At 41.2% G+C, this 27,510-nt stretch overlaps 1 protein-coding gene across 1 annotated transcript in view; it reads right to left on the reverse strand.

Annotated features, from left to right (window-relative positions):
• LOC109394765 (cytosolic carboxypeptidase 4-like) overlaps nucleotides 1-27,510 on the reverse strand; it is a 338,338-nt gene that overhangs the window by 135,994 nt on the left and 174,834 nt on the right. The window lies entirely within an intron of this gene.

A 27,510-nucleotide genomic window follows, 5' to 3' on the forward strand; every position in this document is an offset into this window, starting at 1 on the left:
CAACAGTGTTGCATCAAAACATATATTATTGATGAATTCACCACATAGTTACTGTCAGAACAGCTATTAATACTATGTGTCAGGTACTATTCTCACCCTGAGTTTTGCAGCAGTGAACAAGCCCCACTAGGAATTTACGTTCTGGGGATTATCGTCAAGTGGCAGCTCAGGGCAGACGTCCACCTTGTCCTGTTCCATTGTCAGTGCCAACCCAGCCCAGTGAGCCACACGTGGCAGGCAATGCATGCATCATTATCTAAGGGGCAAATGAAACCCAGCTCCCGATCCTACTGCTCTCAGAATATTTCTTCTCTGGGCAGCCAATATCTAAATGAAAACTATGACCTTTTTTTTACTATCAGTTTAATAGACTTAATTATGGGATATTGATTTTTTTTCTTCCTGCTCATCTCTCTCTTGCCAGGGGCCTCTGCACGGCTGCAGTCTGCTTTGGATTAAAAGTCACTGTACTTTCCTTGTGAGAGAGAAATCTTTGATGAAAAAAAAAATCCCATGCAAAGCTCAAAACCATTAACATTGAGAAAAATAAAAATGGCATTTTATAAAGTTGCAGTGGGGGTTCCATTCTCTTATCCCTAAAGCCAGAGTTGCTAAAGAAGTTTAGAGCTGAGATCTCGCAAATAAGCTCAGAAGTAGGTCCTTTAGTGAAGCATAAGACTATGTAACACCAGTATATCTCTTCTTGAATGGAAATAACTCATAGCTATTTATTTGTTCCCTGTTCCTATGCCTCAGGGGCTTCTTTCATATTAAGCTAATTTTTCCTTATGGGCCAGAAAGCACACTGGGCATTTACATCTCCCCGATGAGTTTATCAAGCCAAAAGGTGACCCTGGAGAGCTATAACTCTTCCCTTCCCTACCAATGTAGATAGCAACGAGGGTGGATGCCAAGCTGTTTAACTCCAGTGTATAACACAATCCAGATGAGTCTCCTGGGGCAAGGAACACAGATGCAGAAAAATAATTCCTGCTGATTGGGGCTTTCAGTAGCTAAGGGACACTCACTCCATTCCCTGAAAGTATTAATAATGCCAACTGCCAATACCAGCCTAATTAAGGAGTGGATGGAATCACTGGGGACTCAGGAGTTCCTTTTCCTTGAAGTCCTGGCAGGACAAAGTGGAAACACAGAAATGGCAGCACCTATATCGCTGAAGAGAAAAATCAGAAAGCAGACTGAGTTTTCATCTTGGCTTTGACACTTGCTACCATGTGATCTTAGGCCAATTCCTTCATTTTACATGGCTCAGAGTTGTCATTTGTTAAGAAAAAAAAAAAATAGAACACATGATCTCTACCCAAGGTGACTTTATCCTTTCAAAGATCCATAATTCCAGATCAAAACTTCCAGAGGAAAAGAGAAAGAGAGAGTTCCACAAAGGGAGAGGCAGCTAGGGAGGTGGGCTATATGCTTTTATTCTTTGAAACGCAGGTTTGTAAGAAGAAACATTATCCAAGATTTATCGCCTCGTTCCTGAATTACAGTAATTGCCTCCTCACTGGTTTTCTCGTCTCTCATCTCTCATAACGTTTCTCTCCCAATTTGACATAATTCCAAAATGATGTTAAAACCTTTTCAATGGTTTTTCTTCCCTAAAGGAGGATGTGTAAACTACTTTGGCTTGCATTCAAGATCCTCTGCAAAGTGGTCTCCGCTCACCAACCTCTTTGTCATCGCCCAAGACAAACCCAGAGCTGCAAGCAAGCTACATTTCCTTGCTGTTCCCTCAAATATCAAATCCTCTCCACTGTTGATGGAACCATATCTGAAATTTGATCCTTTTCTCCCTCTTTCTTTCCTAGTCTACCCATTTTTCAAAAAACTTCTCAAGCCCTACCCCTTTCATGGGACTTTGAGTGCTCCACTTGGTCGCAGCTTCTCCAACCTCTGAATTTCCTTAGGAAAACAAAACAGTGGGAAGTTCATGTGTACAGTCAACAAAGCGTCTTGAACATTGTGTGTGTTCGAGTCTGGTTCCACCACTTGCTGTGTAAATTTGGCCAAATTCCTTCACCAAATTTAAGACTCCTCAGTATCAGCTGAGGAACACTTCTGTCTCTCAATCTCTACCCAAGGGTAATATTCACGTCTAACTCACAGGATTTTCTTTCTCTGTTTCTTAGAATTGAATGACACAACACACTGAATTCACTTTAGCAAGGTGCTTAGTACATAATCAGCGATCAATATCAATCAGTGAAAAATATTTGGATTTTTCAAAGCAATTCTTCAGAGCATTCATGGTTGCAACACCATCAAATACTATGCTGAGCTTCACTTAACTAAACTACATATTTAGTTATAAGTCACTGGAGGATAAACTAATTTTGTATTTTCATTGAATCTGCTTTAAGCCTTATCATCATGTCCTACATTTAGTGGTTCTCAGTCACTGCTTGTTGTACAAAAGCTCAGAGTGAAATTAGACCATCAATATAGGACTGTTTTCGTTTTTTGAGACTTTCAATAAAGCATATGAAAAAATTAAAATAAGAGAGGAAAAAGCTATATTTATCGTTTCATCCTCAAAACAGTCTCCATTTCATATCTGAAGAAGCTACAGTTCAGAGATTCAGAGATAGGTAACTATCCGTGGCCACATATTTCAAGCAAGAATGTGAACCCAGGTTTTTCATCAAATTGAAAATGGGTGACCTGGAGGGAGTCTGAAAATGTCTTTACCTAAAACACAATCTTAACATCTTCTTTTCTCTCCTTATTTATCCTCATTCTCTGCCAACATACTCCATGACATTTTCTTGCAAGAAAAGGTTTTGTGTTGGCTTGATTCTTATCCCACTTCTCTGCAGCCCATTTGTATTGTTCAGCTGAAACACACACACACACACACACACACACACACACACACAATTCCAGGAAGTTAAAAAGGCAAAGGAACTATTTATTAGGCTTCATAAATAAGGAAGGAGCACCATCCACCTTCTCTCTATTCTCAGTAAATGGTTCCTCCATTTCTTTAGTTGCTCAGACCAAATATCTTATAGTCATCTTTGAAACTTCCTTATTTTATGACCCTAATCTCATTCTCGGTCAAGCCTTAAGGACTCTGCCTTTGAAATCTGTACAGAAACCAACTACAACTTCCCACCTTCCCCACCACCTGCCCACGGCACCATCATCTCTTACCTACGGCTGCCAAAACCACCTGGCTGCTTCATCCTTGCCCACCTCCAACTACCTTCCTTGTAGTCTGTTCTGCATGCAACGGCCTGGGGCCATTATCACTTCTCTGCAAAAATTCTCCAGTGCACACTCCACCCTCAGTGCATTTGCATTTCCTGTTCCTTATACCTGACAATCTCTTTCCCAGATACCCATGGGGTTCTCTCTCATGCTTGTGCTTACATGTCATCTCATCAGAGAGAACATTTTCTCCTCAAACTACCAGCCCCTGTAACCTCTATTCTCTCACTTACATTATTTTCTCCATTGTACTTACAGCTATCTGTCATTCTAGTGCATACCCATCTGTAGCTTAGTTTATGCTGTATCTCTTCACTAGGGTGCAGACGCAATGATAACTTAGACTTTACCTGTAGTTATGCTCAACTACAGTTCTCCTGGGCACCAGGAACAATTGCTGATACATAGCAGGCACTTTATCAATAAATAATGAATGAATGTAAGAATAAACGAATTCTCCAATTTCTAGTTCCTGGGAAGCACATTTTTTTATGATCAAAGTATATTTTCTTTTCAGAATGGGTATGGCTGATTATGGATGTGATATCAATGGTTCCTCCATGAAATGGTCAGATCTCCATCTTTTTACTAATGGAGAAGTAAGTTCAGTCCTTGTCAGTCATCTGGCTCCCTCCAAGGTATTGCATAAAATGTTTGAAATTACTTTAGTTTAGCTTATTTCTGCTAAGACTGAGAAGAAAATCAGATGGGCTAATCATTAACAGCTTGGTGCATCCTTTTATTCAGGGAGTCATTTTAGCAATATGAGAAATCAAAACATCCTTATATGTAGGTCTCATGAATCAGGGGAAAAAAGTTATTTTTGATATACTGTATATTTTGAGCTAAAATATACACTTCAGGCTAAACACAGTGAATATGATTTTTACATCTCTATCAAAGAGAATAATTATCAAAATAATATTTCACAAGAAAAACTCTCTTGTATAGGATAATATCTGTTTTCTGTCTTCCTCACTTTTCCTCAAAGGTTAGAAAATGTCAAATAAAACTTTAGGAAATAAAAGACTTATTGTTTATTTATTCAAAGCCAAGACAAGAAGCTGTCCTTTAGACCCTATTGTCCACCTTCCTGAGATCCAGTTTGAGTAACCACAAGGATAACAAGGTGTTTTTTTCTCCTTTTGCTCTGTCATCTACTCTGAATTTACATTTTACTGGGCTCTGACAGGGACGATGTAGCAGATGGTGAGTGAAATCTAATTAGCCATGTCTTGCAAGTCATATCAAGGCTCTTCGATAAGGTTATGTTGTTGAAAAGCCATTGGATGAGTGTTAGCTCTGTTCCCTGATCACAGGCAAAACGAACCTGCAGCTCTGGTTTTCATGTGACCTAATTCAGAACATGCAAAGTGGAAACAGCCTTTTTCTCAGAGAAATTTGTCAAAAACGATCAGAGGCACTGCTGCCCATCCTTTCCTGGCTGTCTTGAGGCAGGGGAGAGCATTTGGGCAAACAATGGACTAACCACAAAACCTACAACTGAAAGTGAGGAAAAGAAATAGCCATAGGAGGATTTGAAAATCTCCAACATATTCCTGGGAACAGACATTCATAGGATTGTGTGCAAGCTCAGGCTTGAGAATATTCCTGTTTTCATGCTCAGGACATACCTGAGAAGTCCAATGACTAACCTGGAAGACTTGCACAAGCAGAAAGTAAAGCTGAGGCAGAGTTATAAACTACCTGACTGAGTTTTGAAGGCATGTCCCAATTTGCCCACAAACCCCCCAGCAGAGACTGTGGGACTCATGAGTTTCAGGCAGCTAAGGAAATCTCCATTCAGTAATTACATGACACAAACTAGCCAAGCAGAGACTTCAGTTGCCACACATGACAAATAATATAAACTTTACAGAATTAGTTCAAAAAAGTTACTATACAAACAACAACAAATTCTGGCATAGAGGAAGAACCTGATTTTCATTATTGCAGCATTACGTTATTTAAAATTTCTAGTTTTCAGTAAAAAAATAAATATGACTCATGCAAAACATAAGAAAGCATGGCACATATATAGAAAACAAAGCGATTAATAATCTGTGGAAGCCCAGATATTGAACTTATTGACAAAGATCTAAGTCAGCTATTGTAAATATATTTAAAGAACGAAAGAAATCTAGGCCTAAAGAACTAAAGGTAAGTCTGAGAACCATGTCTCAACAAATAAATATTATCAAGAAAGGAGATAGAAATTACAAAAAAGAACCAAATATAAATTTAAGAGTTGAAAAGTAAAATAACTAAAGTGAAAAATTCACTAGAGGTACTCAACAGATGTGAGCAGACAGAAGAAACGTTCAGTGAACATGAAGATAGTGCAGTTGAAATTATCCAGTCTCAGGAAGAGAAAGAAAAAAATGAATTTATAAGATGAAGAGTCTCAGAGACGATTAAGACACCAAATATTAATCCACACACCCAAGAAGCTCATCAAACTCCAGGACAGATAACTCCGAGTCCACACCTAGACATATCATAATCAAAATGTCAAAAGACAAAGAAAACTTTGAAAGCAGCAAGAGAGAAGTAACTAATCCTACACATGGGATCCACAATGAAATTAACAACTGATTTCTCATCAGAAACAACTGAGGTCAGAAAGTAATGAGATGACATACTCAAAGCACAGAAAGAAAAAGACTACCAACCAAGAACCCCATGTTTAGCAAAAGTATCCTTAAAAAAAAAATGCGGGGAAATTAAGACAGTTCTAGATAAACAAAACTTGAGAGACTTCACTGCTAAATGATCTGTCCTATAAGAAATTCTAAAGGGGGACCTTCAGGCTACGATAAAAGTACCTTTGACAAGTAGAATACACATGAAAAAATAAAATCACCACTGAAGGTAACTACATAGGTAAATATTTAAAAACAGTATAAATGTATTTTTTATTGTAACTTTGTTCTCTTGATTTAAAAGACAACTGCATAACAAATAAACTGTGCTGATGTGCGTAGGATGTATAAAGATGTAATTTGTGTGATATGATAATAGCACAACGGAAGTGGGAGAGAATGCAAAAGAAACATAAGAGTACATCTTTGTGACCTTAAGTTAGGCAATGGTTTCTGAGATATGGCAGCAAAAGCAAAAGTGACAAAAGAAAAAAGTAAATTGGATTTCATCAAAATTAAAAACTCTTGGGCATCAAAGGACACCATCAAGAAAGTAAAAGACAACCCACAGAATGGAGCAAAACATTCATAAGTCATATCTTCTCTGATAAGACAAAGAACCCCGTTAAAAAGTAGGCAAAGTGTATGAATAGACATTTCTCCAAAGAAGATGATACTCAATAACCAATAAGTACATGAAAAGATATTCAACATCATTAGCCATTAGGTAAATGCAAATCAAAACCACAATAAGGTACCATTTCATACCCACTATGATGGCTAAAATATAAAATATAGAAAATAACAACTGTTAGAGAATGTGCATAAATTGAAACTCTTATATGTTCTAGTGGAATACGAAACAATCCATCTATTTTGGAGTAGTTTTACAGTTCCTTAAAATGTCAAAGACAGAGTCCCATACCCAGCAGACACACAAGAGAACTGAAAAACATATGTTCATATAAAATCTTGTATACAGATGTTCACAGCAGCAATATTCACAGTAGTAAAAAGTGGAAACAAGCCAAATATCCATCAAATGATGAATTACTAAACAAATGTGGTCTATCCATACAATGGAATATTATTGAGCCACGATAAAGAATTAAGTGCTGAAACATGCAACAACATGGAAAACATTATGCTAAGTGAAAGAAGCCAGATACAAAAGACCATACGAGGTCTGACAACTAAGTTCACAAACTTGTTGCAACGATGTAGCTAACCTTTTTTGATATCAGGGGGATTATTCATTATGAATTTGTACCAACTGGACAAGCAGTTAACCAAGTTTACTATTTGGAAGTGCTAAAAAGGCTGCGTGAAAAAGTTAGACGACCTGAGCTTTTCGCCAACAATTCAGGGCTCTTGCATCATGACAATGCACCAGCTCACACCGCACTGTCTGTGAGGGAGTTTTTAGCCAGTAAACAAATCACTGTATTGGAACACCCTCCCTACTCACCTGATCTGGCCCCCAATGACTTCTTTNTATCTGTTCTGTCCAGGGACCAAGGATACAGGTGAAACATGAAACAGACTTTAATGCAAATAGCGACACAGAGAAGCAGGCATTCCAGGCTTGCTCCCAAGCATAACAGCTGTGCTTAAATAAATTTCTTTGCTCACATGAAGGTACTTGCAGACACAACATCCCAGAGCCTCAGGACTCTTTTAAACTGCTTGGTTTCTTGCCTAGATCTGGATTCCCACCAGCACTGGGAATTTGTAACATTGACGGTGATCAAATCAGCTGAGGTCCCTTAAAAGCATTTGTTTGTGTAGATGAAAATGCAGGCATTCTATGTGCCAGCGATTTCGTGTCAACTCTCTCTATCCCTTCTTTCCACATGTGCTCCCTGGGGACCAAGTTCAGGGTCAATGACTACATGGAAAAGGCTCAGAGGTTACCACGTAGCAGAAATACTATTCTAGATTACAATTCCCCAAAACAGAAAAAAATATAAAGGTTTGTGCTCCGTCATAATAAGGATTTTGGTTAAGAAGACCTACTGCCACCTCTCAGCTCTGTCATCAGGGATGGGATGTGGGGACTCTTTGAGAGTCGACATTCCCACATGTGAAAAAAATATATAGGTATGCTTAACCTACCCCCCAGGATCACTTTGAAGATAAAATGAAATGATATCTAGTACTTTCGATCTCTCCCTGGAGAAATAGCTATACAACTTTTCTTTCCACCTGTGTCTATGTCCACGTCAGGTCCAAACGATAGCCCCGTGCACATCCCATCGATACCTGTATCTACGTTCTCACCCGCACCTATAATGCTCAGGGATGCGTAGCTTCACCTGGACCACGTTCATTGGTCTCTTATCTTATGCTAATTTGTGTTCCTTGTGAAGAATAATCAGGGAGCTACGTGCAGAATAAGTGATACGGAGAAGAATCCTGGCTAGGAACCCCAGACCAGAGGCTGTGGTCAGGTTTAAGGACCACTTGACTTGAATACAGTTAAGGGTGGTAACAGTGGGACCAAAGAGATAAGAAATCACCTAAAACATGCAAAGGAATAACCAATACAAACTGCTGATTGGACTTAGGGCTAGTGAATAGTGCAAAGGGGACGATGAAATCTAAGACTAAGCACAAGAATTTGGAGAGAAACTGGGCGAATGTGAGACTTAGGGAAGCTGTTGATGTGGGTAACGTTTGTTTGTTTAGCAACGGGGTGGATGCAAAGCAATGGAGGCCATGACACTTGCTTTGGCATCATAGGTTGTGGGGATGTGGGAAGCCCATATGTTTCTACATGTATTCAGGGCTCGCCACGTGGGCGTGACTGTGAGATTATCTCCGTGTGTGCCACGGCTTCAGCAGTTCCTCCATCTATGCAACTGCAGATTATTACAATACGGACTATGCCTAACTCGAGTGCTTTCCCTTTTAAAGCAAATTCATTTGCTCCCCATCTCCAAATCCATTTGGTGTTTTGTGCTAATAATATCAGCGATGCATGCAGGCGAAGGAGCCGCGACTGCTCTTCCCAGGGATTTGTTTGAAGCATTTGAGGATGAAATGCACCCCATCTTATTATCTACTGTAGCCTCTCCGAAACGACAGCTGCTCCCTCTATGTGGAGAGAATTAGCAGATGGACAGCTATGACTGGCTGGCAATAACTTCAGTGCCTCTGATTTCCGCAAAAGGGTCATCCTTCAAATAGCTTGAAGTCCTACACGGCTTGTAAAAAAAACCCAATAAAATGGTAAGTATTGCTGTTTGTTTTAATCCCACTGAAAACTGTAAACGCACAGGGGGGAAAAACCCTCCATAGGTGAAGTCATTTGATGCAAGTAGTCACCATTAAAAAAAAAAAGAAAGACAGACAGAAAGAAAGCTTTCATTTAACTACAGTCCACTTGAAGTCAAAGCTTGTTTGCACAGAGTGACCTAGGTCTAGAGGACCAACCATCTGGTTTGTTCAGCAGTGTTGTACTTCTAGCTTTGAAATTGTAACATTATGAGAAACCCCTTAGTCCCTTACAAACTGGGACAGTTAGTCCCCCTAATGCTACATTCCAAACTCTAAGAGGTGTTTCAAAGGCAGATTTCTGACCAGATTGGGGCCTGATTGTTTTACATTGACTTTGAATATTTCCGATGGGACCTGCCCTCCCCACCCCCCACACACCCACCTCAGCCACCATCACTCCCTATTTTTACCCCTGATTGCTTCACTACATTCTTATCTGCCTGTTCTTTTTTAGGTATTTGCAGACCCTGGCTAAAAAGTCTCTAACCATTAAACCTGCTGTTTTTCGTAGAACACGTCTTTCCTTAAAAAGGAANGAGCTGAGCAGCCGTGAGCTGCCAACAGGTAGCGGGATGGCTCAGCTAAAAAAAAAAAAAAAAAAAAAAGGAAAATATACTGGAATAAGATGGTGGTGATGGTTTTGTCCCTTTGTGAATACATTAAAAAGCACTTAATTGTACACTTGAAATCGTTGGATTACATGGTATATTATTCACATCCCAATTTTTTAAATGCAATTACAGAAATTGTGAAAAAAAATTACATATTCCAGATGCTCCATTAATTAACCCCTTAATTACTGAGGATTTACTCTATCAGCATGTCTCTCTATTTACACACTGAAGCTTGGAAAAACCTGTCCTCAACTTTCCTTTTTTTTTAATCGCTTACGTTCCCATTTATTTCCAATCTTTTGGAAACGAAATGTAGAGGAACCTTATGAATAATGTTAGAAATTCTTTAGCTACACAACTTGCCCCCCAAAGTTTCTTATACAGCGGGTGCCAAAAAAATGTATACACATTTTAAGCAAGGAAAACTGCATTAAAATTGTAACACTCAATATATACCAGTAACAAAAGATGAACGGAAGTCACGTTTGACTTCTGCAATTACAAGAGGTGCTTAAAGTGGTTCCCATCAGCGTCCAGACACTTCTGATGACGGCTATCCACTGTTTGGGCAACGCTGACCAAAGTATCCACTTGTATACATTTTTTTGGCACCCCTGGTATATACGAAAATCATAATAATGATGCATTTAAATGCACCTAACATACTGAACACATTTATTTTAAGAACCACATTAATTTTATATGTCTTGATTCTACCTGTTTATTAAGGGCCTGTTTAAATTAATTCCCGTGGTTTGACTTATCCTCAACTTTCTTGCCAGCTATGCAAATCTCCAACCCTCTTTTCCAGAGGTCCACCATAACGTTTTTGTAAGTTCTCTGATACCTAACGACCATCAGGAAGCCGTGGGACACAGACAAAGAAAGCCTTCCTCCACAAACCCATTCATCATAAAAGGAATTTCCAGGGTTCTCACATCAACGGGTGCCATACTGCTCTGATGTGCCAACCATGTGGTGGAGGTTTACCTGTCTATTCTCCAGAAGGAAATAGCATCACTTTCTTCAGTCGTCCATTTTTTCTGGCAGCTCAGCATGGCCGAGACCCCCTATAATTACTCAGCTTCCTCACAGCCAACATCAAAACAGCTCAGAGTAACCCCAGACAAGACCTTCAGGTAACCAAGGGAGTCACACCTGAAAAGCTGCTCGGTATTAGCAGATGACATCCCTGATGCTGTGATCTGATGTGAATTAACTTGATCTCTCTGAAGACGGAGAAATGTTATCGGTTTCCCATCATTTGCATAACTATTAAATGTTTCTGCCGCTAACTTGAAACTTGCATCTTTTGGCAGCTAACCAGGTCACCATGTCACTGAATACTGTGTTGGGAGTGTAAGATGGCAGAACGGTTTATTTACAACTCTCACTTCCTCTAATGCATTTAAAATGCACACTTTCTACTAGCTAAATCCAAGCTTAAAACCTCATTCTATGGGACTCATGCAGAACTGAACTGTAATACCAATTAGTGGAAGTTTCATTCTGTGTTTGACATCTTACAATAAATGGAGTTCCAGTCAGTGTACATTCCTTCTTTTTGGTCTGAACCAGCAATCTTTAAAGCGCCTACCAGGTAATCTTGCTCTGGCACATTTTCCTCAATTTTTATAACATTTCTTTGTGTAACCTCAGTTTCTCTGCTCTCATTTCACTTTGTTCTGAATTGCACATCCACAGACCCCAATCCTTCTCAAAACCATACCTTTCCTCTCTCCTGGGACCCCAGCCCAGCCCCAAAGACCCAGGCCACCTGCTTTTTTTAGGATCTATCAGACAATTCTCAGAATTAACAATGCCAAGTTTTTTTTTCCTAGGCAAACATGATCATTACTTGTTTTGTTGACAACTGTTGGTTGTCAACCATTCCGTAGGCAAGAATTTCTAGAATACCTGTAATTGTGTCTAACCATTTATACTAAGTCACAACTTTGTTTTCTATCCATAAAGAGAATACATAGAGGTTCTTTTACCCTTTCCATTTAAAATACTAGAGAAGACAAAGCTCAAAGCTGAAGTCATTTTCTGGTGAAAACGACGGGCTTGGGTGAAAAGGTGTGGCCGTGCGTCTGTGGGGCCAGGGGCTCTAGGACACAGGCCATTTCTGAGGACAGAGATAGACTGGCCCAAGCCTTTTCCTACTTCCCTTCAAAAAACAGAGGTGTTCCTTAGGGGCAGAGTGACATAGAAAAAGTTCCAGTTTGCACTTTTAACAACTGGCATTTCACCCATGCTTGGACAGCCCTTTAAAAAGCCCTTCCCAGCTGCCTGCCTTTGCTTCTTCATGGTTTTACAGAAAATAATGTTAAACAGGGCAATTTTGTTTGTTTGTTTTCCAAAATTGATGATGATGATCCCCACCAGGATCGCGCATTCTCCAAAAGAATAAATAAGAACAAAATAAAATGCACCTTGTATTTCTCCAGTACTGCAGGGATGTATGAGGATTAAAACATACACAGGTACGGAAACACCTTAAGCAATAAAAGAGTTGTACAAACATAAGGTAATTTTGTAATTTTGTCATTGCTTGAAGTTTTAATCTCCCTGACCATGCCAGTTTCTAAACCCGATAATCAATCAAATTATGTAACAAGCCTGGGAGGAAAGTCTAGGAATGGAGTGAACATCTGGTTCAAATTTCTCGCCAACGGGTGAGAAACACTCTTGTGGTAACCGAAAGTTCTTGTGTTAATTCTGATTCTAAATTATTCGCTTTTACTGAAGAAGCAATTATGAGGCAACCTCTTGGTACCAAGTACTGTGATAGGTACCAAAGATGCGCAAATGCAAAAAGTGCCTGAACCATAATCCCAACTACTCCACAGTCGAGTTATTGAGGGCTGCCGACCAAGAACCATAAATATGTAACGGAGATGTAACAGGAATATGGAAGCAATTAATTCTGAATTGGGGGTCAATTATGAAGAGGAAAGCATAACAGCCATTTATAATTATACGTTAATGTGTTATGTCTCCCCGGAATTTTACTAATTATGAAATGAAGGACTCTATCTTCTGTTAATAGAATTTTGAACGTCTGTAAAATCTTAACAGAAAGGGTTTTTATTTAAACACAGAAGATTGAGTGTATGCACTCATCCATTATAGCTCCAGGAGCCCCCTACAAAATTACGGTAAAGGATTTTTAAAGTATTTCTAAATCTTCAAATACAGAGAAAATAGAGACAACAGCAGACAACAAATACCTAAATACCGAGAGACTGAAAGCAGATGGTCTAGTGGTATATGATTCAGCAGATCAGACATCCTTCAAATATTTTTATTTTATTGGGGGAACAGCCACGGTCATTGATTACACATTGCTTTCATGCTACAATGGCATAGTTGACGCTTTTAGGGAGGGCACAGCCCACAGTGGCCCATGCTGGGATCGAACCGGCAACCTTGGTGTTATCAGCACCACACTCTAACCAACTGAGCTAACTGGTCACCCCTGAAATCCTTCAAATTTATATGCCAAAGGAAGCAATCAGTTACAAGAGGAAAAGATTGAAACTGGGTGTACCATATATCTCTGACTATCAGACATACAGAAAATTTCCAAACAGTATTGCCTGAAATTCTGTATAAAAAGCAATCAGATCCTCAGATCCGAACACCCCACCCCCACCCCAGGTTACAGAACTAAGCAATCTTCCCTTCCCCTTCATGGCATTAAAATGGGCATTTATTCTTAAGACCTATACAGGCCCCAAAGACAGGGACCGCAGGCACAGATCCAAAAAGGGTGAGATGCCTTAGTGAAAACAGCAGAACACACTACAGTGGAAATAAAAAGAAACAGTTTTGAAAAATATTAAATAGACAAATCTCCTTCAAAGGAATGACAACTCTACTGTCAGTAGATTTAACATTATGAATAATAAATAACTGAAGGCAACAGAGAAAAACTTTCCAAGTGCTGAGAGAAAATAATTGTCAAGTCAGAATTTTATTTCTAGATAAAGTATTATTCAAATGAAGACAAAGAAATACAATGTCAGTCCTACAAGGAAGTTCAGAATTTACTTCTTACAAATCAATACTGAAAGTACTACCAAAGGATGTACTTTAGTACAAAACAAAAAAACGCACCCAGAGAAGGGAGATGCAATTGGTAAATTTATGTAACAGCTGAATATCAAAGAGCTGACTTTCTTTGCTTCAAATAAGCAAAAGTAAAGTTAAAAACAGCATCAGGGAAGGTGGGAAAGAGTATTTAATGGCTAGTTAGGTTTGCTAACATCCTCATTTCATTTGGGGAAGTACAGAGATACTGCATAATTTTATTAGTTTAGCCAATTTAAGAAACTTAATGAACTTTAAAGATTTATTTTTTAAAATGTATTAATGCTTTGTACTTCTGAAATATTAGAAATGTTTTACTTCTTGTATGGCAGTTACATGAATGTTCATTTTGTGATAACTTCATTTCTGTTGTATGCAATTTTCTGTATGCATACTGCAGTTCAATATTTTTTAACTAAGGGAAAATTACAAGAACAATAAAAATATAATTAGCAGCTTCCAAACTGGTGAAGGGGAAAAACAAATGAATATTTAAAAAATGTATTAAGCCACTGGAAGTAGGAAAGGTTCGGTTAAAAAAAGGAAGCAAAGAAAAACTGATGTTAATTAAATGGCACAAAATAAGGTGGAGGAAATCAATCTAAATTGATCAGAGCTCACAATACACATAAAATTAACTGATCTATTGAAAGACATTACTACATATTGGATTTTCTAAAAACAAACAAAAAAACCCAGCTATATATAACCTTTAGAAGATGAATACTTATATTAACCGAGGAAGGCTGAAGACAAAAAATTGGGGTGAGGGGGACATTTACTAAGCATATTTTTATCTGGTTTAGCAATATTAGTATTAGAGGGAAAATAGAATTTAAAAGAAAAACATTGGCTAGGTAAAATAGTGTCAAGGACAAATATTGGGGTATTTGTACCGATATTCCTTTAGAAACTAACAGATCAAATAGAAAAAGAAAAAAAAAAAAGACTCCATCTCACAAAACATTGTCTTGCTCTGTGAATGATGCTATCATCCTTTGGCACGCTCAAGGCATCCTCAATCTCTCTCTCTCCTCCCCACTCACATTCTACCAATCTATCTTCTTCCCTGTGTCTTCTAAATGTCTCTCACTGTCCTTCACTCAAGCTTTTTTCCCCTCACATACTCGTCTGCTTACCGTGTCCATCTTTGTTTGGCTCAGGTATCATGTCTCAGAGGAGGTTTACCAAGACACTCAGACTGAGCAACAGGCCCCTCTCCTGTATCCCTACTGAACCCTTATTGTATCACATACGACCCATGCCAAATTATACTAAAACCATCCTGTGTGTCTCCGACTCCCCAATCCACTGCAAACTCTTAAGGAGAAAGAATTATCTTGTTGTATAACCACAGTGCTAGGCTAAGAGCCTAGAAAGACTGAAGCTCAATAGAGTTCTGTCAAATTGAATGAAAGAGAGTTGAATTCGGTGAGTTGAATTCAATGATGATACTGGGATAACCCAGATCGCAGAGAAGTGGCAGGGCCAATCAGCCATGGTCTTGTCACCTGTAAGTGGTGAGGCTGTGGCTAGAGCCCAAGTCCTCTCATTTCCAAGTCGATGCTCTTTTCATATAGCGTATGCTTCTGAGAAACAGTGTATTTCAATATTCTCCATTAAAGGATTTCACTCTGATCTGAAAGTCAATTGACAAGTTTCCTTATCTATATTTCAGTCATAAACACAGAGAGGATAAATGACAGCATCCAAGATAAAGAGGTAAACTGCAAACCGTCCCATTGGACTGTTTCTAGAATGCGGTTGTTGTCTTACAGATAAATAGAAAGCATCTGCCTTTAGAAACACTCATCCCAACTTATCAAGGTTAAAAAAAAAAATTTATCCAAATGCAAACATTTCCCCACAGCCAACCAGATACCTCATGACTCCCTGCTCTCACTTACGGCAACACCCTTCAGAAGCTGCCAAAGAACCTGTTGGTGTAACCGAACAGAAGGTGACACACGGATTCATCAGAGGCAACTGCTAAAATGCCTACAGACGCGAGTGGCCCCAGATGCTCAGTCTACTCCGGAATCCACTGGGAAAAAAAGACGTTCTCAGAGCGAAGGCAGCCTGCACCCCCGCTGCAGAGATGAGGAAAAGGGGGAAAGGAGACACCCACACGTAACAGATTCCTTTCGGCAGAGCCGCATCTGGAATGGCTTCTCAAGTGTAAAGATAACAAAACCTGTGAGATAAGGAGAGAGTCTGGGATGCCTCAGTGGGTTGTCACAGCTGCCTCGTGGAACAACGGGTCCTCGGAAAGACCTTATACTGAGATTTTGTGACGTCACATCAAATTGGGCGAAAACCCCTGGGTGCCCCAGTGTGCTTTCATCCATGTGTTGTTTGAAGAGGGTAATTCCATGTCATTCTTTATTTACTTTCCCATATTTACTCTCTGATCTTTCTTTAGGTCATCAGTCAGAAAATTCCACCCGACAATCAAGAGGGGTTCCAAAGGCAGATAGAATGGCCCTGGTTTCTTTGACATCTTTAAAACTGATGTGGGCACCTTGCTATTAGTAAAATCTAGACCAGAGTAAACATACTTTTTCTGCCAAGGACCATATAGCAAATATCTTAGGCTTTGCAAGTCTGACTACCTCTCACAACAACTCAGCTCTGCCTTTCAATGAGAAAGCAACCACATACATCATGCAATGAATGAGCATGGCTGTGTTCTAATAAAACTTTATTTACAAAAGTGACCCACCAGCCAGATTTGGCTCATGGGCTGTGGATTGCTGATCTCTGATGTAGACCCCAACAGGCCAGATAGCTGATAGATCCAGTCGCCTATGCCATTTCTCCTTTTGGTTTAATTCTCTGCTTCCAACGGATTGTTTATTTTCATGCTTTCTGGCTCATTCATGAAAGTGCAGAAAAAGTGACAACTCGCTAATAGTCACATCAAGTAAAATGATATATGTGAAAACACTCTAGAAAATGTTACAAATGTAAGGCATTACTATTAGCACAAACAGATCCAACCAGGTTTGACTGGAGCTCATTCATTCACTGTTCATCGCACAAGCATTATTTTTAAGTGTATGTCAGATGTCAGGTACTGTGTGAAACCCTGAAGACACAAAGATAAATAGAAGGCTCCTTCTTTTAAGGAGCATTTGGTATAGTATAAAAAAGTAAATAAGCCAGAGCAGTGTACTGCCAAGGGGCCCCAAACGTAGACATAGAATGCTTTAGACTATCCCAGGTGTACTTTCTTTTGTTTTAAAATTAAACGTGTGGGGCTGACACTGGTTAATAGCCTCATAGGTTTCAAGTGTATAATTCTATAATACATCATCTGTATGTTACACTGCGTGTTCGCAGCCCTATCTAGTCTCCTTCCATCACCATATATTTGACCTCCTTGACTCTGTTCTTCCTTTCTGCACCCCTTTTTTCTCTGGTGACCACCATACTATTGTCTGTGTGTATGAGCTCACCCATTTTGTTTGCTCGTTTGTGGCTTTCTGTTTTACGTCCCACATCTGAGTGAAATCCTGTGTCTCTTGTTCTGATCCATCTGAATTATTTCCCGTAGTGTGATAATCTCAAGATCCATCTATCTTGCCACAAATGGCACTATTTCATCCTTTCTTACGGGGTACTCCCCTTCCTTGGCACACAGCCTCTTCTCCTCGCCATTCGGCTACTGACTGGCTTCGTCCACCAGGTTGAAGATCAGTGCTCCAGAGAATGAGAGCACAGAGAAATCGCTCTGCTTTGAAATCCACAGTGAAATGACACTCTTGAAAGCCAACTTTCAAGCAGAACAAAAAACTAACTATAAAAGTTGAGTTATTTTTTTGTCTGCCCAAATCAAGAACAAATGCTTGGGAGATTAACTATAGAGACAGAAGGATGGATATTTGACATAAAGGAAATTTCTGCTACGAAGGAGGAAGAAAGCCCTCTCAATAATTGGGAGACAAGTTCAAGGAAGATGAATGCTCCCCCATTATTGGAAGAGGCCCAACAGGGCAGGGTGATGAGCTGTAGCAGTTGTTTGAAGAAAGGAGGGCATGGATGCAGAAAGGAGAAGAATGGGGGGCAGGAAGAGAAGAGGGGAGGACGTGGGCGGGGGGTGTCAGAAAATTGAAGAAACACGAGGCCCTGCTCTGTATCTTGTGTTTGGCACTGAAGGTGGGGCTGGATTGGGGGGCTGCCTTTGTGACCCCCACAGATCTCACCTTAGGCCTGCATCTGAATCTTATTTCCTGGTATTATCGTGTCCCCCTCAAACTTCAACTGATCTGTCTCCTTGGCTCAATCGGTGGCTGGATTTACAAGTCTGGAGCTGGGTCCGCTCTTAGTCAGACGTGCACATCGTTCTCAGGCTGGGAACGAACTTCGCATTTTGGCAGTCATCTTGGGGGTGCAGGAAAAAGGAAGTGCTTTTTGGTTGGAGTGGAGCACATGATTGCTGGGATTACAATACAGAATATATATCTTCTGGTGACTTCCCAGCTGCAGGATCTTGGCTGCAATTAGAAACCTATATGTCTAGTCATTTTATCATTTTTATACATCTAGGGGTTCAAGTGTTTGCTTTAGCAGGCTGCAGCTGGCTGGCTGTCAACTCCCAGCTGTTGTTTAGCTGAAACACCACAACTAAAATTGTGGGCCAATATGACCGGAAACCAAATTGGGGGCTAAAAAAAGAAGTGCAGAATTAGTTCATGCTGTTCAGTGTTCTCATTCTCTGCTTTGACTCATTTAGAAGAAGGCAGAATTGTGGAACTTGATATCCATGCAGACACTTCTGAGAACATTTTCCATTAAACAGACTCGTCCTGTAAACCACTGTTCTCTTGATGATTATTAGGGTCTAACACGTGCCATGCCATCAGGTAAGCTTAGGGTTTTCCCCACTTTCAGGGGTCACCAGGTCAGAGACTTAATTCCAAATACATAAGTTTGGCTGCTTAGAGAAAAGATAAACTCAGTATTCAACTGGGGTAGTGTTGTTGCGGGGGGTCCTCGGACAACTGCAGAACAAATCACATTAATCAGTTGGGTCCTTTTATAGATGAGACCGAGGGGCTACCTAAGTGTGTTAGCCTTGCTGCCTGGCATGAGTCTGGCATCCTTGCCAAATAAGCCTTCATCTCCCTTTAGATGAAAGCCACCTTCCTTTAAAATAACCAGGGGGCCTCTTCCTTTCAAATGTTTAGCTCATTTCATTACCAAGGGCATCTGGTCTTCTCAGGAGGGTCTTTATGACACACTGATCCAGCCCAGTACAAAAGGGTCCTGATGAGTCCATAAGGCCCCTCGTTTATTATTATTTTCACCATCACTCTGTTCACTGGCAATGGAATCCACTGCCCTGTGAGCAGCACAGAGTTAGGCCTTCACGTCCGCTCCCGTGGGGCTGGGAAGCCGCTGCCCTTGCAGGAAGAAAGCGCTTTTCTCAAGCCACAAGCTGCAATGGGAAGGGAGACCATTTCAGGTGCACTGACCTTATTTCTGATAAATGTTGTACTTTGTCGCCATCCCCTTGTGACCTGACCTTTCCACCCATTCATTTCCGATGATAGAATGCCCTTGATGACAGATCTAGAAGGCCAGGCAAGGCTATAGATCAGAGCAAGAAAAGCTGGCAGGCCCCAGGGTTAGCAGAGTGGCTCAAACCACAGAGCACTGGCGAAGACAGATCCTAGAAAAGTCCATAAAAGGGGCGTGCGGTCTCATGTGGGTCCTATGGGCTAAAATGACATGAGGATAAACATCTAGTAGGTTGTGGGAAAAAGAGAACAATATGGAAAACTGAAGGTAGGGTTGGCATCCGAGAACCAAGAAGGGGACTAGATCACCAGGTAAAGACACTGTCAAAAGTCACCAGGAATCTGTGTGTGTGGAGATCCAAGTAGAATAAAAGCATGAGCAGTGGGGGGTAAATATAGATGGGCACAGGTGAGACCCAAGTGCATACAAACAGGGAGACATAGGGTGGGAGAGAGGGCATGTGAATCCCAAAAGACACATGGATATTAATTGTATTGACCAATATCTTACTTATAGAAGTGAGGCTGAGAAAATAAAATGGTAACAAAATTTCTAAATAATATAAAAAGGTATTCTTATAGCTATCCTTAGGTTCTTGACTATAACAACTAGATTTATTGGATTTATCGCTTTTATTCGTGCAACGGTCATCTTGTGCCTGTTCTAGGAAATGGACTAGTGCCACGTGCCTGGGTGACAGCTGAACAGAGTCTGTGTCTTCAAGGATGTCACCATCCTTCCAGGGAGGCTAACAGACACATGGCCATAGTAACATGTGACAACAATTCTGACGATGTGATGAACGAAGCACAAGTAGAGGAAAATGATTTTTACCCAAGGAGGAGGTTGGAGGAGAGAAATGAGTGAGGGAAAAATGTTAGAAAAGGCGTAAATTTTATCCTGGGCCTAGAAGGATATGGAAACAGAGGGAGAGGGGATGAGGAGAAAGCAAAGTGATCGGAAGAAACAGTGCAAGCAAAGGAACAGAGGCAAAAATCTAAGAATGGTGAATAACAGGGGTCCTTATGGAGAATTTACAATGGGCCATACATGATACGAAGAACTCTGCATATTTTGTCTTTTTTAACATTTGGCACAAAATTGGCAGGCAGCAATGATATAACTATCTCCAAATGAAGATTTGAGTTGACTGAAGGTCACCAAGCCTAGTTAATGGAAGAAACTGGATTTGAACCCAGAGAGGTATGAAGTCATGTCCAGCCTCTAAGCCGGTCGGCAGGTCTGCCTTCCTGGGGGGTCTAATGTTTGGGGAAGAAGGTATGGAGGAAAGGTAGCCAAGGTGTGTGAAGAGCTTTGGGTGTGATTCTCCCATTTAGACCTGGAGGCATGGTTGTTCAAAGGTGGTTCTACAGATCGTCAGCATCAGAACCACTGGGATAGAGGTAGCTATGCAGATTCCCAGGTCTCCTTCAAGTCTCCTTGTCCTAACCGAGGGGAGAAAGCCGGGGACTTCACCTTTGGACACACAAGTCTGAGGGGTCTGAGGGAACGTTTGAGAACTGGTTTAGGTCAGGGTTTCCTCAATCTGAGGAGATACAAAACTGCCCCCAAACCTTGTTAAAATCCGTTACATCTACAGAGTCCTGGGAGTCAGATTCTTCCAATAGGTCTGGGTTGGATTCATGAATATTCACATTAAACCTATGGGCTGATGACCATGAAACAAAAGGGTAATACAGTCACATTTGTATTTTAGAATCAAAAGGAAATAACCTCCGGTGGAAAGATAGAATGGCTACTGATGAGTAAATGAGTATTATCATTAAAGCAGGCGATGGTAAAAATATAAACCATGCAAGAGTGAAAATGAAAGAAGGGATATTAAAGAGGTACTATCATTGACTTGATAATTAATTAAAATCAGGGTGATGGACAGAAGGTGTTGAAGATGGCTCTAAGGCTTCCGGCTTGGACTGGTGGATGTCAACCAATGCCCCTAGGAGGGACAGGTGGCATACGGACTTTTGCAAATGCTACTTTGTGTTAACAGGTATTTATTATGGACCAGGAATTAGGTAAGGCCTGGAGAGTGCAAAGGTGATCGTACATAGTCTCCTTGCTTGAGGAGTTTGCCATCTGACCAGGGAGAGGGGAGACAGACCGATGAACAGGCCAAATCGATGTGTCCACAGTACGGTGAATACAGAGGAGACTGACCCAGCCTGAAGGTTCAGGGGGGGTTTCTGGATGAAAAGACCTTTCACATTATTCTGAGCCTCACAACATTGAGGAAGTCTGCTTGGACAAGTTTAGAGGAAGCAGTATCCCACTGAAAGGCCCTGGGCAGGAGATTCTGGTTCCCAGAACTCTCTTGAGGAAGACATATTGTCACTGTTTCACAGATAAGGAAACGGAAACAGAGATACATGCATGACACTTACTCAGTGCCACCTGAGTTACATGAAGTGATTTCTGTCTCCAAAAGCTATATCCTCTCAGGAAGACAACAGGTTTGCATTGTGGAGATTTTGAGTTAGAGATGGGTGAGAGGCAATGAGGTGGAAAGGCAGTTGGTATAGTATGTATCTGGTATGTAAGCTAAAACAGGCTGAAGATAGACCTTTTGAGATCATCTTCCCAGATGTCAAGTTCAAGCAGACAAGCATCAACTGAGTATCTATGTGCCAGGCTCGGTAGACATGGGAGAGAGAAGTAGAGATAATCCAATCCCTGCCCATGAAAAGTGACATGTCAAGAGTTCTTATCTTGAGGTTCATGAATGCTCCATTTTGGTCAAATGGCCTCCAAAAACACTGTATGCAAATATGTTTGTGTGTGTGCATTTTTCTAGGGTGAAAAGATCCATGATCCAAAAGAAATTAAGGCCCACAGATTTAAGACCTGGCAGTGTAAAAAATAATCTGTTTCTTATCCATACATTGTAACAGATTATGAAAAATGACACACATATTTGTGAGTTGTTTGTGCAGTCCTACATGAAAATGAATGTCAATTATTGAAGAGCAAAACCTCTCTGACTTCAGCACAGTTACTGAAAGAGTAACATATCATGTTAATTGTTGCCCAAAGACATGATCTCATAGTTTTGATTTAACTTGGAAGTCATATTTTCACACAAAATAGCAAATTATAAACCCTCTTTGGCAAAGCAGCAGAGAGGAGTCCAATAAAACAGAGAAGCAAAAGAGAGCAACATAGAAATGGCATGAAAATAGACGATTGTGTAAAGAATGCAATGGAAACTCTACAGAGCACATTGAAGGGCAGAAATAAAAATTCCTTCGCGAAAACAAAATTAAGACGTTAAACTTAAAAATAAGACTTTTTGAGCAACGACAGACTGAGGGAGTGCGAATTACTCTTATTTTTTGAGTATTAATTGCTCAAAGATAGTAACAGTTGCGCCTACAATAACCGAGTACTCCTAATATGTCAGGCACTGCTGTTAGCAATTTGCATGGATTTTCCTTTTTTAATTCTCACAAAGATTACTTTGAGATAGGAACTTAATGGTCTCAATATTCCCTAAGAGAAAACTGAGGCACAAATGGTTTAAAACACATGCCCAAAGTTACCCAGCTCAGAGGTGGCAGAGCTTAGGGTTTGTACCCGGCATCCTGACCCTAGCACCACCTTTTGCTCGACCATATCACTGTAGTGCAAGGCCCAAATCGGAGCCAGTGCAGACCAAAGCAGCCTGGATCCATGAACAATCCAGAAGATTCCAGAAGCATCCCATAAATCATCGCTACTCAAAGCATAGTCTGCAGCCCTGGCATCACCTGGAGTTTGTTCTAAATGGACCACCTGAGGTTTCACCCCAGACCTGCCGAATTCAAATCTGCAGGTTCACAAAACGCCCAGTCCTCTTTGTGCAAAGCTGGAGGACTGCTGCTCCAAAGCCACATCTGACTAAAGGCAAGACATCAACAGTCAATACCAGAACACGGCAGTGTATGATTTTGACTGTGTACGTATTAAAATTACACTTATTTTTCAATGCATGTCAGGAATCCAGTAAATGCTTTCTGTCAAGGGCCAAACTGTAAACATTTTCAGCTTTGTGGGCCGCCCAGTCTTCCGTTACTAGCCACCTCTGCTGGGGTCATGCCAAAGTAGCCATAGACGATACCTCACCAAATAGCTGTGGCTATATTCCAATGACACTGCTTTAATGGACACTGAAATGTGAGTTTCATATACTTTTCCTGCATCCCAAAATAGTCCTCTTCTCCCAGTTCTGTTTCAACCAAGTGAAAAAATGTAAAAACTCTTTTCGGCTTCTGGGCGACATGAAAACAGATGACGGGGTCAGGTTTGGCCTGTGGGCCGCCGCCGTTTGCCAACTCCTGATACATATTAAACTGTATTTAATTTTCATCCCATGGGCAGATGCAATCATTCAAAATTAATTCTTCCTCTGCCTTCAGAGCAGAGAATTCAATAACGCCTCCAGGTATTTTTACAAGAGCACAAAAGGCATACACTGAGAATGGCAAGAGTGATTCCTTTCCCCAGAAAGGACAGATAAATAAACCGTTACCCCTGCCAAAGCCTAAACAGCCCTCAATTTAGTTCTCTAAGAATGACTTTCAGTCACACAAAACCTGCCCCATCCTAGGTCATACCCCTCCCCTGGGGGCAACATACAAGATCATCTATGCAGAAAGAGAGGGGTTTGATCCCCCAGCCTCAGGGATCTGATGAGTATTTCACAGAAAAACCACCTCAGGGAGCAGCAAAGGCCCCACTGTTGCAACTACCTGCAGTTTCTTCCTCCCTCTGCCCACTCCTGCTACTTTTACTCCCCCACAGATGTTGATCCCCACCATGCTCCCCAGTAAACTTCCTGCCCCCAGATCTGTCTCAGAGTCTGCTTCCCAGGAGACCCAGCCTGAGGCACCTGTTACCTGGAGAGCCATTCTTATCTTCTTCTTCAAATGAACCACATCCTCCACCCATCTCAGGGCCTTTGACCATGCTACCGTGTTTCCCCGAAAATAAGGTCGGGTCTTATATTAATTTTTGCTCCAACGATCTACATTTATTCATTTATTCATGGACAGAAATCTACATTTATTCAAACAGTCATGTCTGGCTGACGATCTCAACTGGGGCTTATGTTTGGGGTAGGGCTTGTATTACGAGCATCCTGAAAAATCATGCTAGGGCTGATTTTCCAGTTGGGTCTTATTTTTGGGGAAACGCAGTATTGCATCGGACTGGAGTGCACCTGTCCCATCACTGTCTCCTTCTCATCCTTCACATGTCATAGATTGGAGTTCATAGATTGGAGAAGTCGTCATCCATTCAAGACCATCGCTATTAACTGCAGAACACTGGTTTTATTTTGCATGAAGAGTGTGTCTGGCTGGCTCACCGTGACATCCTGGGTTCATGGCAAAATCCTTGGCGTTCACCAAACACTTGCTGGTCAACTGGATCAAACACTTCCTCTCATCACCACATTAAAACCAACTTATTGTGAAATGCTAAACAGCAGCCTCAAGTTTCTAGAACATTATTATTTTCTTGTGCTTGTCCTGAGCAGGTAAGTCATTTTGGAAGGGTCTAGGAAATTTTTCAAACGTTTTGGTCACCTCCTGTGATTTTTACAGGACCTCACCCAAAGCTTTGAAAACATTCTCAGAGCAACTTTACAGCATCCATCTTGGCTGAGTAGCACAGTCATCGAGTTGGGAGGAAATAGACCTCAAGTGAGGGGAGATCAATTTTGGAATTTCTCAAGAAGATACAGAATACATTGATAATAGGCTGTCCTCTAAATGCATCTCCTACTCAGGCAACAGCGCTCCAGTGTGCCCAAGGGAAGTGGGTTTGCATGGAAATGGAGAAGCAGTAAACCAATCTCTATTTTGACTTGCCCTGTGCCTCCTGAAGAATAAATTTGGGCTCAGGGGAGAGTTTAGTCAGAATCACAACAATGCCCCCCAGATTCATAAACGATCCCTTGCATTTTCAGTTAGAGAAAAATATTAAGGTTTCTTTATGTTTTTTCTCACTTTCATCTAATGGAAAAGTGGTACAGGCATCCCGGGACACATGCTATAATGACTTCTCTACAAATGCACAGACGACACTGAATTCTTGCGTGGTCCCTGTGTGGTCTGTTCCATCCCGGACTCCCTTGCGAGTCACCCAAAGTCTGTTCTTACTTCCTCGGCCCCTTTCCCAGCTACCCCTTATGGTTACTGCCAAAGCCTGTGCATTCTCGCAATTATACGTTCTCAGTGACACACACTTGCTATGGGCTTGAGGGGACAGAACCTGTGTTTCCTCTTTTGGCAGCTGCTCAAGCCAGATGTTCCACCGGTAGGCTGCGATTGGCTGGCAGGCAAAAGAGAATGGGTCTTCCTGGATAGACAAGGGAAGAGAGATAAATAAACCCATTTCAGCACCGAATCAGCAGGTTCTCATTAACCTGATTGGGAATGGCCTTCACACACCTAGCAGAACACAGAGAGGACACTGTCATGAGATCCTTCCGCTGAATACGGGTGGCTCCCTGTCTGGCTGAAATAGCAAGAAGCTCCATTTAGAGACATCATCACAGCACTCAGGATGAGCTGGGAATCATTTAAGCAACATCTGCTTTGGCAAGTGATAAGTGTAGGGATGCAGGAGCTTGTTTATTGTCGCAGCAAAATGTTTTGTGTCTGGAAAACCAGTGACACTTTTCTGTAATCACTTTTGAGATGCACTTGAGCCATTGTTTCCATCGTGTGTCGCAGCCAATGACAATAGGCGGTGACTGGGGCAGAGTTAAACAGCCACCAACGTTTCCCTTGTGCCTCCCTGGGGGCAGACCCGAACCCGAAGGGACATCAAGTGTGGCTTGGCTGCCAAAAGCTTCTGTTGGCATGGTTAAAATAAGTGATAAAATGGTGGTTGCAGGTGACCGGATGTAGACCTAGGCTAGATGGTCTGCGTGGCAAGAGCTGGCCCATCTGACACCAAGTAGGCAACATATGCCACAGAGAGAGCAAAACGACTCCCCTCCCTTTCCTAGTCTCATATTACGTAGATGATGCAGACACATGAAGTTTCTTTGCACTGCCACCCAATATCAGAAACCAAGGGTCCAGTTAAGGGTTTCAGTGCAGTTTGTTTGCATTACATAGACCAAGCGTCACCAGATGATGTAGGAGGGGAGAAAGCAGTTCATTCAAAACAGATTGTGGGAAATCATTATTTTCTTTTATCCAATGTAGAGTTCATCCGTCTAAGGGATCAGACATTTGTGCAGTGAGCTGGCACCTGCGGCTCCACTCCTGGGGCTAAACCCTGGCAGAGACCATCTATCTCCATGACTCTAGGCAGGAGTCGATAATAATAATAATAATAATTAATAACCACTTGCGTTCTCTCGCTCCCGTCAACTGGAATCTCAATATTTTGCAAACACAAATTCATTAAGCCTCGAACCACACCTGGGCATTCAGGAAGTGCTTGAAGGTTAGTTCTGTTATTATTTCATATTCATATTGCATCTTCCCTCCAAGGAGCTCACGAGGATTATAAATATATCACCAAAGTAGGTTAACTCATCACAGTTATGGGTCAGAAATACATCTCGTCTGTCTCCTAAGCATGGGAGTTCCTAAGCCGTGAAAGACGGGTAAGGCTGAACATAACACAGGAGGCTCTTGGGCTTAGCTGTGGCATCATCTATCTAGACAGTACTTTTTCTATCAAATGTTTAACCTCTCTAGAAGCAAACTAAGGTACATGACCTTACTAGTCTTGGATTTCCTTATCCATAAAAATGTGGTTCAAAATACCTACCTGAATTGTTACAGACATTCAATAAAAGGTTAGAAAAACAGCTAGCTCATAATAGTTACTCAATAAATGGTGGTCACAAGATCATTACTGTCACACAATCATCAAGAAGTCGTCTAAGGGCCGGCCGAGTGGCTCAGTTGGTTAAGACCTCGCTCAAGAGTGCAAGCTCTGAGCAATAGTGGTTTGAGTCCCGGCCTGAGCTGAGCTGCCGCTGAGCTGCCAACTAGGTGGCAGGATGGCTCAGCTAAAAAAAAAAAAAGAAGTCGTCTAAGGGCCGGCCAAGTGGCACGTTGGTTAAGAGCTGGCTTGGGACACCAGGGGGCCCTGATTCGGATCCCACA

This window comes from Hipposideros armiger, unplaced genomic scaffold (genome assembly GCF_001890085.2).
Source record: "Hipposideros armiger isolate ML-2016 unplaced genomic scaffold, ASM189008v1 scaffold_436, whole genome shotgun sequence".
NCBI classification, from domain to species: Eukaryota; Metazoa; Chordata; class Mammalia; order Chiroptera; family Hipposideridae; genus Hipposideros; species Hipposideros armiger.